General features: G+C 42.1%; 1 long non-coding RNA gene across 1 annotated transcript in view; it reads left to right on the top strand.

Moving 5' to 3' along the window:
- LOC148107575 (uncharacterized) overlaps positions 1 to 17,897 on the top strand; it is a 34,293-nt gene extending 16,396 nt beyond the window's left edge. Inside the window, exons 2-3 of the long non-coding RNA XR_015722050.1 lie at positions 3,257 to 3,391; positions 17,537 to 17,897. This is a non-coding gene — a long non-coding RNA (uncharacterized LOC148107575). The remainder of the gene's footprint in view (positions 1 to 3,256; positions 3,392 to 17,536) is intronic.
- Positions 17,898 to 18,211: the final 314 nt, after the last annotated feature.

The following is an 18,211-nucleotide window of genomic DNA, read 5'->3' as shown; positions in this document are numbered from 1 at the left end:
AACTTCTTTAGTTTTTGTTTGTCTGGGAAACTCTTTATCTCTCCTTCTATTCTGAATGACAGCCTTGCTGGATGAAGTACTCATGGCTGCAGATTTTCCCATTCATCATTTTAAATATATCATGCCATTCTCTTCTGGCTTGCCATGTTTTTGTGAAGAGATGTGCAGCTAGCCTTATGGGTCTTCCCTTGTAAGTTAGGGCCTTCTCTTGTCTTGCTGCTTTTAGGATTTTTTCTTTATCACTATATTTTGCAAATTTAACTACTGTATGTCTTTTTTAAATTATGTTCAGTTAGCCAGCATGTAGTATATCATAAGTTTTTGTTGTAGTGTTCAATGATTCATTAGTTGAGTATAACACCCAGTGTTCCATATGTCTTGGTGTTAGCCTGCTTTTGTTGATTTTGAATGACATTCTCTGTGCCTCCTGGACTGGCTGTCTATTTCCTTCCCCAGATTAGGAAAGTTTTCAGCTATAATTTCATCAAATAAATCTTCTGCCCTCTTTTCTCTTATTTTCCTTTCTGGGACTCCTATGATACAAATGTTATTATGTTTGATCGAGTCACTGTGTTTCCTAAGTCTACTCTAGTGAGCCATCATTCTTCTTTCTTTCTTTTGTTCAGCTTCATTTTTTTCCATTATTCTCTCTTCTATATCACTTATTCATTTCTCCACTTCTTCCATCTTTGCAGTCATTACATCCAGTCTGTTTTGAATCTCAGTTATTGTATTTTTCATTTCTGCCTGATTGTTATTTAACTCTTTTATCTCTGTGGTAAGGGTCTCCCTGATGTCTTCCATGTTTTTCTCAAGCCCAGTTAGTAGTCTTGTGATTGTTGCTTTGAATTAGATATCAGGCATATTACTTATATCTGGTTTGATTAGATCTCTGGCCATGACCATTCCTTGTTCTTTCGGGGATGAATTCCTCTGCCTTGGCATTTTGTCTAGGTCTCTGTCTTCTTCTCTGTGTTAGAAAAACTTTTATGTTTCCTGCTCCTGAGAGTAATGGCCTTATGAAGAAGAGTTTATACTCTGTCCAGGACCTGTTGCTTCAGAGTTTCTGTGGTGTGTGCTGTGTGCACTTTCCTGCTGTGTTTGGGCTGCCATATGCCTCAGGTCAGTCATCTGCAGAGGCTCTTCTTGCCTGCACTGGGCAGAGTTTGGACCTTGGCCATAATTTTGTGAATGAGTTTTAACTAGGTGTGCTCTGGTCTGCTTGTGTTTTATTATTATTTTTGGGGGGGGCACCATTTTTTATTTAACCGATTATCTATGGAAAATATTTAGATAATTTTTCATTTCATTAGTATAAGCAATACTTCACTTATCCTTGTACATATATTATTGCATACTTGTGCAATTACTTATTTTTTAAATTTATTTTTTATTATTATGTTCAATTAGCCAACATATAGTACATCATTAATTTTTGATGTAGCTCATGGGTGCACCCTCTTCCACAGCCCTCAGATCACACTGGTGTTGCCCCAGTGTCCCTTCGAGGGTCACAATGCCCTGACAGTTGTTGCCCAGTCATGGGCACAGGCTCTTTGTGTACCAAACTGCCAAATCCCATGGCTCCCGCCAGCTGCACTTCTCCTAGGGGAGGTAGGGGACCTGTGAGTGTCTCTGAGCCTTGTGACTCCACAACTGCCAGCGGCCATGGGCTTGCACGTGCACCCTCTTCCACAGCTCCTAGGTCACACTGGGTGCCACCCCAGTGTCCCTTCATGGCCCACACTGCCCTGAGAGCTGCCCCTGTTGGGGGCATAAGCTGTTCTATATTCCCCTAGGATGTTAGACAGCCTGAACCTTCTAGTCCTTTTCAGGGTGGTCAGGTAGAGGGTGGTCTCCCTACTGGCTCAGCTTGTGGTTGACTGGAGATGAAAGTCCCCTCTGGGATCGCTGTTTTTGATGCAGAAGGAGCTGAGATGCCCTCCAACAGATGAATGGAAAAAGAAGATGTGGTCCATATATACAATGGAATATTACTCAGCCATCAGAAAGGATGAATATCCACCGCTTGCATCAACATGGATAGTCTGCTTATTAAATGAGAATGATGCTATTTCCACTAGAAGTGAAGCCTTGCAGAACTCTATGGTCAGTTGATGTGCTGCGTGCAGGGGTTCTGCTGGTGTTCTAGGGAAGAAGTCCAGTGTGCCAGTAGTGAGTCACACTTGCCAGAGAAAAAATAGGGGGTGAGACTTGGTGTAAGAAGTGTTGTCACTATGCTGTTTACTGATGTTGGTTTATGCTGAAGGGTGGGGGAGGGAAATGTTGTCAGCCAGATCCTTTGTCCCTGGACAGGGGACTCCAAGGGCTTGCTACTCTCAGGGAAGCACTCCTGGAAGAGTGAATAATTTTCCCTTGTGCCTCCCAGTCATTTTTCAGATTGTTATTTCCACTCTGCCTGCCTCTAGGTTTTTTGCCCACCTGGGGCAGCATAGTGCAATTTGGCCTCTATCCAGCCAAGCATGCTGACTTTAAAAACTTTAAACTTTAGGGACCTGGTGTAGCAGGGACCTGCACTGGTTTTCTGGGGGAGGGTCTCACCATGCTGGGAGGGTCTCACCAGCTCTTTTGTCCCCAGAGAGGTGACTCTGAGAATGCCACCTCTCATAGGTTCCCTCCAAGAAAAACAAATAGTCTCTCCCCATGTGCCTTAGGGGATCCTCAGATGGTACTGTCTGCCAGGTTGCTTGCCTGCCTTCTTTCTAGGAATAGGACGTCACTCTCAGATCTCTATCCCAGCCAAGCCTGCCAACCTCTAAAATTTCAGTCTTTGAGCCGCATTGGTTGCAAAAACTCACAAAAATCAGCACCTCTCATTTTCCCAGCCAATAGCTTTGGAGAAGTGTTCTCCTTGTGCATATTCCTGTGCATTCCGCGCTCTCTTGCCTTTATGCTTCACCAGAGCTCCCTCCCTTCTGCGTCACCAGTGATCCATCTTCCCCAAACACATCTTTGTACTTCCTAACCTCCTAGATACGGCCTCTTTTTTCCCTCTAGTTATGCAGTTTGTCCTGTCAGCCCTCAGGTCAATTACTTGGGTATTCAGAATGATTTGATAGCTATCTAGCTGTGCTTAAAGGGCAAAGCAAGCCTAAGATCCTACTATACCACCATTTTAGCTTCCCCATAATTCATTTAAAAAAATGTTGTGTGCCACTTGATGAACTGTCATCAGATGTGTAATCAGGGCCATTTTAATTGTTTTGTCATTCACAGACTTTTTTTTCCCACTCAGATGCTTTCCTGAAAGCTTTCACAATCAACTATAGTCCAAAAGTGCTTCTTCTTCAGTGAAATTGATGGAAAAGACTCTGACAAGTACTCTGGATTACAGTTTTCTAATAACTTAGAAACCATACCACTGAACTGGGTAAGAATTTCCAGAATCCTAATGGATAGATTCATAACACTGCCAACTCAAGATCAATCAGACCAAGAATTAATTGCATGAGATTAAATGAGCTGATGAGAATGATCATTAAGAGCTAAGATAATCTGCCTTGTGATATTGCTGCCTTGGCATTGGCTTGGTCTGACCACATGCCCGCAAGTGCCACAGACTGACACTGGCCTCTGACATGACTTTTCCAAAGGCTTTGTGATAAGAATTCTTCCCCACCTCTCAGGGTCTTCTCTTTGTGCGCCTCTTAGATGAAACCTCTATGAAGTTTGCCAAAACCCCACTATTTTTGAACTGACCAATATAGACAGCCTAGGAACCCCAAATTCCTTTACCCACGAACCCTAATAAAAACGTGAGCCCCAGGTTCTGCCTTTCTCGGTCTGCAGCCTGCCTCGATCTTCTAGTGTGGCCCCAGGAGGTATGCTGTGCACTTCTTCTAGGACTTGTAAGTAATACACTTCTGTTTCAGTCCCCTGTGGTCCTTTGTTGAACCACAGCTCACCATCAAATATGTGGGGGCTTTACTTAACAAATATTAATTTAACAAAGTCACAAATGATGTCAGGAACATGCTGGATTGAGTCACGCTTGTAGTCAACCATGGAAAATACCTTTTTAGCTACAAATGGATTATGGACTGGCTCTCACCGGTGGGTGATTGTGTCTGGGAGGGGTCCACTGCCTGCTGCCATTCAGTTACACTGCTTTGTGCTACTGCACACTGCTGATGCGTTTTGCTGCCACCGCTTTCCATCCCTAGGTGCAAGCTCTGAAAAAAGCAACCGGAGTCCTCCTGAACCCGAGCATTGTTCTTTGGGGCTGGTTTGAGGTTCTGCAGATATGTTTTCTAACTGTTGACACCCAAGGGAGGGTGAATTTTCCCAGTGGGTGTTACACTTCCAGTGTGTTCCCAACTCTAAGGATGGGCCCAGCTGTCAACTATGAGGTAAACTGGGTAAGATTTTCAGAGTCCCATGGTGTTAATTAAGAGCCTGGACAAGTGAGTGTCAACCCCTAAGTGGGGGTTCTACATAAAGGTGCAGGAAAGTTGACATGGAAGTTGGGGAAGGAGACTTCTTATCCCTGACTTTTTTTTTTCAGGAGGCACCAGGACTCTGAGTCCTGGCCAGTATGATTGGGCACCCTCACTTGAGTCATGGTTCCTGGGAAAGGCAAATGCAGTCAAGGCCTGTGGACTCCCTGTTGCTGAATATCATGCTGCTCTCACACTTGATTCCCGAATTTATGGTATATGGGTCCCACCCCTGGCATATGGTGGTACATGATCTAATAGCTGTACATAAGCAACCTGAGAACCTGGTGTCTTCACAGCTTAAGACACTGGAGAAAGTTAGTGAGCCCCTCACTAAATATAAATGTCCCACAGAAGCACCCAGTGCACTGCCCAGTGCCGCTGCACAGTCTATGCCAGCCCTAAAGATCCTGACACCACTGTGCTAGTGGAGGCTGACTCCAATCCCAGTGAGGTCTATGGAGATACCCTGGAAAAAGAAGAGACTGCCTATGAGTCTGGCCACAGGGGATGTCCACTGCAGAACTTTCCAGTAATGATTTGTAAGGTCAGATCACTGGGAGGGTAATAGAGAATAAGAAACTGAAACTCAGAATTTTATACCTCTCAAGATTCAAAATATTTTAAGAGCTTGTACAGCAGTGGGGAATAAAATGGGCTGACTGGCTAATAAGGGTGTTTAACACTAGCTCTGAACTATTACCACCACAGAAATAAGGCAACTAGCTGGTATTTACAGGGACCCCAAGAGGCACAACCTTTTAAAAGACCCCCAGAACCTAAATAAATAATAAATAAATAAATAAATAAATAAATAAATAAATAACCCCCCCCAGAAACTGAGGGCCAAATTCTTGAGGGTTATGAGTGACTTCAAACCATCACCCAGGCAGGGCTGCCAAGGATTAAGTCAACCAGAATTAAAGCAGAGGGTGCTGCCCCTGAAGGTCCCAGTGCCATTATGGAGAGAGTCTGAACTCAAAGGCACAAGCCCTAAAGACAGAAGAAGAATGTCTCATCCTGCTTACTTGGATTTTTATGACTTGGCATCAATCACACTCTTCTATCTTAAGTAATACTACAAAGACTTAAAGCCAGTGGAAAACATTAGATGAACCCTGACTCCTTTTTCATAAGATTGGTATATTCCAATAAGTCTATTACTTCTTTGAACATAGCAACCGACATGACCCGGATTTTATCTTCAAAAATTGGCCTCATCCAGAGAATTCTTACAGGGAACTCCCCTGAATTACAGGGCTCCAATTCTCCACTGTGGTGAGACTTTCCGTACTTTTTAGAAGTCTCTGGAGGGAATACACATAGACTCTCAGATTTCACAATACCAAGACAGCCCACAACCTCAATTCCAGTCCTCAGGTGGCAAGTCCACATTTCACCTGGCAGAGCTCCTGATTCCACAGCCCCCATGGAATCCTCATCAGGAAACAATGGTCAGGATGGTTCTAAATAGCAGAGCACTTTAGAACTGGCAGCTCTGTATTGCATGGTGCACTGGGTGTTATATGCAGCTAATGAATCATCGAACTTTACATCAAAAACCAGGGATGTACTGTATGGTGACTAACATAATAAAAAATATTATTATATAAAAAAAAGAACTGGCAGCCCTGCCAACTGGGAGCTACCCAGGAAGTTTATATCTGAGCCCTGATACAAGCTCTTCTCCTTAAAACAAATGATCACCTCACTAGAGTGTCTAGTTCCAGTGGCTGAGAGGCCTTCAGAGTGTCCTGAGGTTTCTTTTGCTTCAAACAACTTCCTCAAACTTTGGGCTTTGCAGTATCCCAGAGATTTACCCTAGGGACTCAGTGGCTGCTGGAGCTTGTCTCACCTCCTGGGGACAATCACTGAGTTACGAATTCTGGTGGTCCACTGAGACACAGACAACTGCCTGACATTTCTGCATCTATTAGACCCAGTAATTCCAGGTAACCCTTCTAAGTTCCCCCAAGAAAACCACCTGCAATGTACAAGACAGAAGATAAGACTATAAAGATAGAAGAAATTAAGCTGAGTGTGTCTGTCAGCATCATATATCTAAAATAAGTATCTGTCATGCTAGTCCCCATGACTATCTCTTTTCCTGTCACAGACATGGATGCTCTCATCCATGACACACCTAGTGGAATAAATCCCAATACCTGACCTTTCTTATAAGAGCTGCAAATAGGAGCCTATCCAACTGACTTCTTCAGTGAAAACAGTAAATACACCACAAAAACTGCCAAAATGGGTACAGAGAGCCATCAGTCCACGGTGAGAGACATGCATGGGACTGGGGTCATTAGCACCACCACCTCACCCTTTAATAGCCACATCTGACCAGTATTAAAACTGGCTGCCAGTTAATGGAGATGAACAATTGACTCTCAAAATTTAAATGCACAGGTTTCTGCCACCAAAGCTCCCATTCCCAGTGTTCTAAGGATGGTAGATGAAATTCAAAAAGCTCAAGGCCTCTACGTTGCTGTCCTCTATCTAGTCAACATGTTTTACTTACAACCTCAATTTGTTTTTAGTTTCAAGAGCACCCAGTATATCTTTAATTTGGCTGCCCGTGGATTTTCTAAAGAGCCCTGCCATTGCACATAACTTGTGCAGACAAGATCTAAATTTACTCAAATTAACTCACTGCTACATTTGATATTATATAGATGACATTCTACCATTGGGGGGGGGCTCTGAAGATGCCATTCAATGAAGAGTTACACCTAGTGACAAAATAATACCCCAAATAAGATACAAAGAGCAGCAACTGCTGTCAAGTTTTTTTGGCATAGTTTGGTCAGCTAAGGCTAAGAAATTACTCTTACCATAAGACATCAAGTCCCCACAAACAAGTTTCCTACTACAGTATAGAAGATACAGCACATAGTAGGTCTCTTTACCTTTTGGAGGGAACACATTCTAAACTTATTTATTCTACATGTCGGCTTCTTTCCTTTGGGGAGAACCTTGACAAATGGCTTTGTGGTCGGCCCCCGTGAACCACAGGCAGCCCCTGCCCTTAGTCCTCTGGGCTCAGATTTCTAAGTTGAATCAATAGATGCTTCTGATTATGCCTCATAGATTCTCTGAACTAAGCACTTCTCCACTTGGCTGCCCACGGAGTTCTAAACCAAATGTCTTCTCCGAAAAGCAGCCACTTGAATGCCAAATTTTGGCAAGCTGCTAGGCCTTTTCTAGGAAAAGAGATCCTAATGGGCTCACAGCCTGTGCTGCTTTGCACACAAGTCTGCATTGTGCCTTGGTTCAGGGATTCAACCCAGCAGAGGCCTGGGGCAGCCACTGAGGCTTCACTGCTGAAATGGGCATGATACCTTCAAGAAAGTGCTGAACCTGATGTCAAGGGCCTTTCAGATTATAGGAGGATGTGGCTTCTCCCATGCTCAGCCTCTGTCCACTGACCTGGAGGTGTAGCTCATGGCACCCCCACTGCTGACCCCTCAGCAGTTTCGGTGGGGGGATGGGCTTGGTACCAGCTGTCTGACATGGAAAGGGAGCTGTTCTTGGTGGATGGCAGTACCACCACCTTGCACAGTGCAGCCCTGCTGGGAGGCCACAGCATATCATCCTGCTAGGGGAACGTCACTACTGAGAAGGGCTCTCCTGGTGCTGTCCAACTAGGAGCGTTAGTGGCAATGTGACTATCTCTACAAAAGGCCATGAAGAGGAGACTCCTGAGGACATACATTTTCACTGACTTCTGGGCAGCAGCCAATGGCTCACAGTCTGGTTGGAACAATGACAAAAGAAAACCTGTCTGAGGTGCCTTTTGTTTGGAAAAAAGTATCCGACTCACACGTGCCAATTGTGGTCATCCGTGTCTCTGCATACATATGCCAACAAATACCAGAAGCACATGGTAACATTGCAAACTGCTTATTCAAATTACATGCCTGTTCCAAGGCCCCACCTCTGAGTACTAAACAAAACTACCCTCCAGAGACACCATACCCACTAGCAGAATGCGCCCATATCAGGCCAAAAGGGAACAGGACACACTGATAGGACATACAGGTGTACAGGTGTGAAACACCCCCCCCCGCCCCGCTCTAGCCAAAGTTGTTTTAGATAATCACTCCCTTTGTTCTCAAACAAAACTGGAAAGCTCCCAGTTCCGAGATTTCTGATTTCATCAGGACACTGCTGCCCTCTGCTGGAGTTAGTGGGTATGCAACCACTATCATCACTGTTCACTGGACTCCAGCTGGCTGCTCTCTGCAGAAAGGATTAAGGAAAAGTGTTCATATCTTCTGCCCATTTTATGATTTGTTTATTTGTTTCTCACGTATTGAGTTTGAGAAGTTCTTTGTAGATCTTGGATACCAGTCTTTTATCTGTAGTATCATTTGCAAATATATTCTCCCATTCCGTGGGCTGCCTCTTAGTTTTGAGGACTGTTTCCTTGGCCGTGCAGAAGGTTTTTTATCTTGTTGAAGTCGCACAAGTTCATTTTATCTTTCGATTCTCTTGCCTATGGAGATGTGTCATGAAAAAGGTTGCTGTGGCCGATGTTGTAGAGGTTGCTGCCTATGTTCTCCTCTAGGATTTTGATGGATTCCTGTCTCACATCGAGGTCTTTCGTCCATTTGGAGTTTATCTTTGTGTATGGTGTGAGAGAGTGGTCAAGTTTCATTCTTTTGCATGTAGTTGTCCAATTTTCCCAGCACCATTTATTGAAGAGACTGTCTTTTTTCCACTGCATGTTTTTCCTGCTTTATCAAAGATTAGTTGCCCAAAGAGCCGAAGGTCCGTTTCTGGGTTCTCTAATCTGTTCCATTGGTCTACCTGTCTGTTTTTGTGCCAGTACCATGCTGTCTTTGTGATCACAGCTTTGTAGTACAGCTCGAAATCCGGCATTGGGTTGCCCCCAGCTTTGTTTTTCCTTTTCAACTGTTCCTTGGCAATTCGGAGCCTTTTCTGGTTCCACACAAATTTAAGGACTATTTGTTCCAGTTTGTTGAAAAATGTCATCGGTATTTTGATCAGGATAGCATTGAAAGTGTAGATTGCTCTGGGTAGCATGGACATTTTAACTATGTTAATTCTTCTGATCCATGAGCATGGAATATTTTTCCATCTTTTTGTGTCTTCTTCAATGTCTTTCAAGAGAGATTTGTAGTTTCTAGAATATAGATGCTTTACATCTCTGGTTAAGTTAATTCCAAGGTAATGTATGGTTTTTGGTGCTATTGTAAACGGGATGGATTCCCTAATTTCTCTTTCTTCAGTGTCATTATTCACTTTTCCAATGAAGACATACAAATGGCTAACAGACACATGAAAAAGGTTCAAAATCATTAGCTATCAGGGAAATTCAAATCAAAACGAAACTAAGATACCACCTTACACCAGTTAGAATGGCAAAAATTGACAAGGCAAGAAACAACAATTGCTGGAGAGGATGTGGAGAAAGGGGATCCCTCTTACACTGTTGATGGGAATGCAAGTTGGTACAGCCACTCTGGAAAACAGTGTGGAGGTCCCTTAAAAAGTTAAAAATTGAGCTACCCTATGATCCAGCCATTGCACTACTGGGTATTTACCCCAAAAATACAGACGTAGTGAAGAGAAGGGCCATATGCACCCCAATGTTCATAGCAGCATTGCCCGCAATAGCTAAATTGTGGAAGGAGCCGAGCTGCCCTTCAACAGATGACTGGATTAAGAAGATATGGTCCATATATACAATGGAATATTACTCAGCTATCAAAAAGAACGAGTTCTCAACATTTGCTGCAACATGGATGGCACTGGAGGAAATAATGCTAAGTGAAATAAGTCAAGCAGAGAAAGACAATTATCATATAATTTCTCTCATCTATGGAACATAAGAACTAGGAAGATCGGTAGGAGAAGAAAGGGATAAAGAAAGGGGGGTAATCAGAAGGGGGAATGAAGCATGAGAGACTATGGACTCTGAGAAACAAACTGAGGGCTTCAGAGGGGAGGGGGTGGGGGAATGGGATAGGCTGGTGATGGGTAGTAAGGAGGGCACATATTGCATGGTGCACTGGGTGTTATATGCAATTAATGAATCATTGAACTTTACACCAAAAACCAGGGATGTACTGTATGGTGACTAACATAATATAATAAAAAAAACCTTAAAATAAAAAAAAATATTTTTTCAAGCATAAAAAAAGATGTTCTGTTTAATTTTAAAGCTACTTTAACTCAAGATAAAGTCGAAAGGCAGAAACCTGTGGATTTAAAAAACAGAATTAAAAAAAGCCCGGGCTATAATTGTTTTAAATGATGTGTTGATGTGTTGAGTTTAAAAATATTTTGATATGTTCCAACTCATGGAAAACAGGATGCTGTGAATCATTGACTGTCCTGAATAAACTATCCAATATGATTAAAAAAAAAAGGATAAATGAGGGCACGTATTGCATGGTGCACTGGGTGTTATACGCAAGTAATGAATCATGGAACTTTACATCAAAAACTAAGGGTGTACTGTGTGGTGACTAACATAATATAATAAAAAAATATCAATTAAAAAAAAGAGAGTAACCCTGTTTCTCATCATGCAATCTTCTTAACTAGACATGTGCTGATCTCCATTGGCCCACCAGGTGTTATAGTTTCAGATCAAGGTACCCATTTCACTTCCCAAGCTGTTTGAGCATGAGCTCTAGACCATGGAAACTTGTGGAGTTTCCACCTAACTTATCAGCCCCAAGTGGCCTTACTTACAGAGAGGCACAATGGCCTACTCAAAGATGTGTTCCTCAAGCTTTTAAACAATAAGTGGTCCTCAAATGGACAGAAATCCTAAGCTCTAATACTGCTTAACTCCTGGCCCTCAGGTCTCCAAACCCCCACGCAAACTACCAGTTTTCTCTGAATACTTCTCCGCTGCTACTTACAGTGAAACCCCACTCTTTTACCTTGAGGAGGATGCAATTCACATCTGCTCACGAAGTGGATTTTTCCCTTACCATTTTGATTTTTAAAATCTTTTATTTAAATTTAATTTAATTAATGTATACTGTATTATTAGTTTCAGAGGTAGAATTTAGTGATTCTTCAGTTGCATGTAACACCCAGCACTCATTACATCAAGTGCCCTCCTTAATGCCCATCACCCAATTACCCCATCCCCCCACCCACCTCTCCTCCAGTGACCCGGTTTGTTTCCTAGAGTTCAGCATCTCCTATGGTTTGCCTCCCTCTTTTTTTCCTCTTATTTTATTTTTCCTTCCTTTCCCTTTTGTTCGTCTGTTTTGTTTCTTAAATTCCACATATGAGTGAAATTATATGGTATTTGTCTTCCTCTGACTGACTTATTTCACTTAGCATAATATCCTCTAGTTTCATCCATGCTGTTGCCAATGGTAAGATTTCATTCATTTTGATGGTTGAGTAATATTCCCGTGTGTGTGTGTGTGTGTGTGTGTGTGTGTGTGTGTGTTACATCTTCTTTATCCATTCATCTGTCAATGGACATCTGGGCTCTTTCCATATTTTGGCAATTGTGGACATTACTGCTATAAACATTGGGGTGCATATGCCCCTTTGATTCATTGTTTGTATCCTTTGGGTAAATACCTAGTAGTGCAATTGCTGGGTTGTAGGGTAGCTCTATTTTTAACTTTTTGAGGAACCTCCATACTGCAGCCACCCTGGAAAACAGTACAGATTTTTTTTTTATCATCTCAGTATCTTCTATATGTTGGGGATCAAGGGCAGATTGTGCAATATGATCCTCTTATAATAGAGAGCCCAAGAAACAAATCCCTACAAAATTGCTTAGAGATCATGATTATACAGATTTCCTCAACCTATATATGATGGCTCAGTACCAGTAGTGAAGCTAAGGCCACCAACTCTGCCTCTTATCTTATTTATCTGGGTCATAAATCCTGGTTAATTAAACCAAATTCATCAAAAGTTTTACAAGAGATTGAAGTTATAGCCTCAGGACCTGCTAATGGAACTGTGTGGATCTCACAGAGGAATAATACTTTCCACTTAGTGGGTGCCAGTCACATTAGGAAAGGAAATCCACAAAGGAATGCTGGAATCCAGTGTCCACAATCAGAGGGGGAGGGCCAGGTCTCTAACCACCTTAGAGAGGGAGGTGAAGGATCTTTTGATCCAAAGCAACCAGAATCTTCCTTTGTTCAGCATCCAGATTGTTTGCCCCAAAAAGAACTCCACAAGGTAGTCAATTCACGTGCCCTATTTTGTTGTGGCAGCTACTCTTACAGTGGAGAGCTTGGATAATAGGGTTGCTAGTAGACCTCTTGGACCTAACCCTATCCTGGGACATGCGCTGGAATAAAATCAGTTAGGTGCACTTCTGCACCACAGGCTGGCTAAGCACCAGGTGCTGGCAGGCCCTGTTAGGAGCTCACCTCCCTCTACATTAAATGGTTCCAATGGAAGCAATGCTTAAATGAGTCACTCCCTCCTCATTCTACACCTGAAATTATATTCTGAGAGAATAATGTTAGCAAATCAATCCCATATGGCTGGCAGGCTTGTGCTGTCATGATTGTACTTTTACTTTAATGGGGTAGTCTCTGATTGTAAAACTGCCATCCGTAAAATGTCTCTACAGTTAGCCATCAATGTGCTCACAGTCTATATGCATTATGGATGGAGTCCCCAAAAAACTCGGTCACAAGCAACTGCTCCTTTGCAAGGTGCACACCTAATGATCTGATGGAGCTCACTGAGATCTGCTCAACTGGCTATAGACCCCATACTTGTAGTTCCATTCTGAGCCAGGCTTCTAGCAAATATATTCAGAATCTGACACCAGTCAGTCACTCCTACCCTTCATACATCTCCACTGGGAAGTTCACCTTCTGTCAGGCTCGCCTCTCTCACCCCCAAGCACAGTAACTCAGACCATATTGCCCCCACTCAAATGAGTGACAAAAGGCAATACATCCTAACCTCACTGGAAATTGGAATCCCCCCCTTCATATTCTTCTGCACCAGGAAGGAAATGACTGTCAACCTCAAGACCAAGTTACAAAAATGCCTCCATTTGATCAACTCTGGCAACCCTACAGAGCCCTATTTTTTTCCCCCAAAATTGCTATCTGCTTGTTGCATGAACTCTACCTCTATCAAAATTATTGCTAAACGGTGAGTAATTTCTCTGCTGACCGCTGGAGAGTACTAGGTACTTCACCTTATGGCAAGATGAACAATGTATTCTAACCTACACTAGCCATGGTAAAATACTTCCTTGTAATGTCCTTAGCTGGACCTTCCTACACCTTATGGTCAGGGACCTCTTGCTACTGTGCTTGCTGTTCAGAGTACTAGATTGCTGTTTTCACGTTTTGCCCCATGCATCCTTGACAGACTCTCTTCCTCATTATTTCCACCACTGTCAGTACCCCATCATCATATCCAAAAGTGCCACCTCCACGCCTCTCCATATCTTATCCATAAGTCTTTCCCTGCTGTACACCATGACCCTACCCCAAACCAGTTAAGTATGCCAGATTGGATATAGAAAATATATTCATACAAACCTGTGAGATAACAGCCTAGGCCTTGCAAGTAAAACTATGTCGGATCTGTCCCCATGCAGGGCTGACCTACAGCCTCATGTCACTGTCTGTCCCACTGCTCTTCTTAGTGAACAGCCTTTGTGTTAATTCCCTCCAAAACACCCGAAGCCTCCTTTAGACTAGACCAAATCCCTAAGCCATACTTCAAATAGGGCAACCTGTGGGTAAGCACAAAATTAACCCCCCATGGAGTATCTTTCTACCACCTATACTTGAATACAAAGATTGGACCTCACCCTGTACACTCACTGACTCTTAACGGTAAATAATGCCTCATTTGGATTCTATTGGAGACTTGACTCAAGGGGGCAGGAGCCACATGACCCTCCCCCATTCACAAGCTATCCAGAGATAGCAATGTTTTACTTTTACTGTTCCTGCCTCCTCACCCTGGAGACATCTCATTCCTATTCAAAAAGAGATTTTTTCATATCCTCAATGCTATTGGCACTGACCATCATCACTGGACTGGCAGGTATAGGAACAAGTGCTAATAACCTTGTCCAACAAGATCAAATATTAAAAGCTATTCAGAAATTATCAGCCACTCTAACCAACCACACGCAGACACTGCACTATATTCTGAGTCTGACACAGCAACAGCATGGCTCACTAGCACAACTGATGATGGATAATCACCTGGTGTTTGATTTCCTATTGAATGAAATGGAATCTGCTCTATACAGGACCTTTCTTGTTTCATCTACATTAACAATTCAAGACAGGTACAGGCCAACCTCTCCAGAAGATATCTCAGGATATACAGGTCATGCATAATATACTTAAAATATTTCAACAAATTCCCACACTCTCCAAGGTCGCCAGTTCTTGTGGCTCTTGCCATCTACCTGGGGGCAATGCCAAGAATGAGATTTCAAACAGTAGTGAGTCTATTCCTCAGAGTCTTCATTATTATTACCTTGGTTAAATATGCTTTACAATGACTTCAGAAAACAATGTATTATATCCTTTAACTCATCTGCCACAAGTGGTTGTTATGCTGATGGTAAGGCATTACAGGGTACACTGTTGAGAGTTTAGCTCAGCTACTCCATGTCATTGCTGCCTTGACATACATTTTTTGTGGCCTGGAGCATTGTGAGCTGACTCTATCCCCTGTCATGCAAGCATGTGCCCTACTTACCAGCCTGCAGAGTCACAAGTAAATGGAAGGTTCTTATATGATTCTCCCAACAGCCCTTGTAATCAATAGTCCCCTTTGCTTCCCAGGGCCTTCCCCTTTTGTAGCCTTTTGATAAGACCTCTGGGAAGCTTACTAAAACCCTGCTCTTTTTAGTTTGAATTGACTGATCCAGCCTTAGCCCAAAAACCCAAAGCCTTCCCTCCATAGACCCTAATAAAGGCATGAATCCCAAATCTTGTGATTTTTCTCTCTCTGCCTGCAACCTGCTTTGACCTCCCCACAGAGGCCCTTGAGGTATGCTGTGTGTTAACTCCTCCAGGACCCATGAGTAATAAACTTTTCTATTTTTCTTTCTTTCACGGTCTTTTGTTAAACCATGGCTCACCATCCAATACTTCAGAGCTCTACGTGACCAATGCTATTTTAATAAAGTCACAGCAATGACTATAATTTTTATGAGTTTTTTCTTGAAATATTGCTAGTTCTTTAATATTTTGTTTTTCAGATTTAAAAAAAAACTTTTTTAAAAATTTTAAGCTATCTATATCTTACAGCGATGTTATAGATTACACCTTTATAAGCAAATATTGAATCATTTATCTTTTTCTTCCTGACTCCTTCAGAACTCAGAAACTTTTTTTTGAGGTGTATGGTAATTTATTTTTTTCTTTTTTTTTGAATTCCACTAGCCAACATATAGTACATCATTAGTTTTGATGTAATGTTCACTGGTTCATTGGTTACATATAACACCCAGAACTCAGAATCTCTTATTAAATATCCTTATTTCTGTTGTAATACAGCTATTGTATAAGTGCAGTAAGAATTTTTCTCCCTTGTAGTAGGCACAATTGGAAATATTTGTTATATTCCCAAGACTCTGACTAGCATGTCATATTTGAGAATGGTGTGCATGAAATCAGATATGACCAGACAGCTTTCAGGAATGAAGGCTGACTTTATGGAGACAATGTTTACAAAGCCTCTTGGAAAACCTTGCCCGGTACATGGCTTACAGAGTTCCTAGCTGTATGGGGGAGTAAGGAAGGTCATTTCCAGGCAGGCCCAGGAAACAATTAGGGAATTCCAGAAGAAAGAAATTCACCCATATCTATAGGAACCAAAGGTGAAATCTGTCGGTGAGTTCTTTCCTTGGCTCCCTGGCTGCTCAGGCTTTTAAACGTCTAATCTGAGATTCCTCATGAAAAATTCAATGATAGTGCAATTGCTGGATCATAAGGTAGCTCAATTTTTAACTTTTTAAGGGACCTCCACACTGTTTTCCAGAGTGGCTGTACCAATTTGCATTCCCACCAGCAGTGTAAGAGGTATCCCCTTTCTCCACATCCTCTCCAACAATTGTTTCCTGCCTTGTCAATTTTTGCCATTTTTTTTTCACTCTGTCTTCTTCCTCTATCTACACTGTCTTCTGGCAATAATAAAGTTGGGGAACTCTAACTGGTGTAAGGGGCAATTGCACTACTGGGTATTTACCCCAAAGATACAGATGTAGTGAAGAGAAGGGCCAGATGCACCCCAATGTTCATAGCAGCATTGTCCGCAATAGCTAAATCGTGGAAGGAGCCAAGATGCCCTTCAACAGATGACTGGATTAAGAAGATGTGGTCCATATATACAATGGAATATTACTCAGCCATCAAAAAGAACGATTTCTCAGCATTTGCTGCACATGGACGGGACTGGAGGAGATAATGCTAAGCGAAATAAGTCAAGCAGAGAAGGACACTTATCATATGGTTTCACTCATTTATGGAACATAAGAAGTAGGAAGATCGGTAGGAGAAGAAAGGGAAGAAGAAAGAGGGAATAAACAGAAGGGGGAATGAAGCATGAGAGACTATGGACTCTGAGAAACAAACTGAGGGCCTCAGAGGGGAGGGGGTGGGGGAATGGGATAGGTTGGTGATGGTTATTAAGGAGGGCATGTATTGCACGGTGCACTGGGTGTTATATGCAAGTAATGAATCATGGAACTTTACATCAAGAACTAGGGATGTACTGTATGGTGACTAACATAACATAATAAAAAAAAGAAAAAAAAAGAAAAATTCCAGGATAGCAAACTCATAAAGGCCTATGTGTTTAATTTCCATTCTTGTTGAATTTATATAAATAACCAGGCCACATCTAATGAAACTGAACTTATTTTGCAAACAAGAATCAAAAGAAGAGTGACTGTAGAGAGAAATTCCGGTTTAAGTGGAGAACTGTAGTGTACTCTTCTCTGTCCTCAATTCTTAGTTTCCCCAAATATTCTATTACAACTACCCAAGTTAACATTTCCAGTTTTTCTCCCACCCTCCTGATATGCCACCACTGAGGATTACAGCTTCCCTTCTCTCCAGGACCTGCAAGCCTGAGCTGCATGACTTGATATAATCTTCAAATAAATCACCTCAACAGATTATATATGGGAAACCTTCATGCCCACAGCTGTGTGGACCCCTCAGAAAGTTCACTGGAACACCTGATGCCATCACCACAGACATTCAAGCTGCAAACCAGGGAATTCATCAGACTGACATTGTTGTTCTCAATCCACCATGTAAAGATTCTTCAAGCCCAATGCATATAAATATTTCCATGGGCTCCCTCTGGACTCATAAACTGAGTTTTCAACCATTAATCTCTGTTTTCTTTTTATCACTTGTTAAATGCCTGACTATGTGCACCATCCAGCAAATATCCTTTATATATCCTGTAATGAGGGCAAGATAAAAAAAAAAATATATATATATATATATATATATATATATATATATATATATGGGCCTAATGCATAATAAGTCTTTGTATACATGGAGGGGAGATATATCTTTGGAGAGGAGAAAGTTTTAAAAAGCTATTGTAAGGAGTGAGTTCAGCCAAGGAGCCTTGAGAAATTAAGATCTGGGGTAAGATAGAGCCCCATATATGGGTCCATTTGCTGTATTAGAATGTGAAAAAAACCAAAAAGTTATTTGATGAGAACATTGTGCCTTTAAACTGGCTATCTTGAACTTATCAGAGACATAACATTT

This window comes from Ursus americanus, chromosome 28 (assembly GCF_024610735.1).
Source record: "Ursus americanus isolate L20-20 chromosome 28, mUrsAme1.1.p, whole genome shotgun sequence".
Taxonomy (NCBI): Eukaryota; Metazoa; Chordata; class Mammalia; order Carnivora; family Ursidae; genus Ursus; species Ursus americanus.
The sequence above is the reverse complement of the archived record's forward strand: the minus strand, read 5'-3'. Positions and strand labels throughout refer to the sequence as shown.